The 569-nt window shown below is 58.5% G+C and overlaps 1 long non-coding RNA gene across 1 annotated transcript in view; it reads right to left on the reverse strand.

The window, feature by feature from the left end:
- LOC107182678 overlaps positions 1-569 on the reverse strand; it is a 5,559-nt gene that overhangs the window by 3,794 nt on the left and 1,196 nt on the right. The window contains exon 3 of the long non-coding RNA XR_001513395.1: positions 240-343. This is a non-coding gene — a long non-coding RNA (uncharacterized LOC107182678). The remainder of the gene's footprint in view (positions 1-239; positions 344-569) is intronic.

Raw genomic sequence — 569 nt, forward strand, 5'->3', positions numbered from 1 at the left:
AGGACAGTGGCACACCTCAGCTACATATGGAGGGCCTTCTGCAGCATGGCAGGCAGCAGCCCGGACCCAGCTCCAGGTCAGAAAGGCTCCAGGACCCTCCAGGAGCAGCAGCCACGGCAGGAGGTGGGATGGGCACCAGAGGTGTGAGGACTGACCTGAGACCAGGGAGGAGCGGGAGGGTGCTCTCCCACAGCAGGGCCTCACCTGCTACATCTAGGTTTTCTCTACTGAGTGCTGACCAGGCTGCACCCGCAGTGGAAAGTGCAGACGATTTCAGAACGTGGGTTCTGGAGTCAGGCGACCAGGGCTCCATCCAGGCCTCATCTCTTCTCAATTGTGTGACCTGTGATAACGAGGTAGAGTTAGCAACTGGCACCCACTCCCCATCTCTTCTGTTTCTCCTTTGAAAAGACATTCCTCCCTCCTTCCCTATCAGCCCATCGGTGAGGCTGCAGCTGCAGGGTCCTGTGACCAGACCACCAGACCTGCTAATCAGCACTGAATCTTCCTGGGCAGATTTTATCGAGGTGGTCATCTGAGTGGTCATTTGACCGCCCCCCCCCCCCCCC

The sequence above is a fragment of the Myotis davidii genome, unplaced genomic scaffold (genome assembly GCF_000327345.1).
Source record: "Myotis davidii unplaced genomic scaffold, ASM32734v1 scaffold134, whole genome shotgun sequence".
Classification (NCBI taxonomy): Eukaryota; Metazoa; Chordata; class Mammalia; order Chiroptera; family Vespertilionidae; genus Myotis; species Myotis davidii.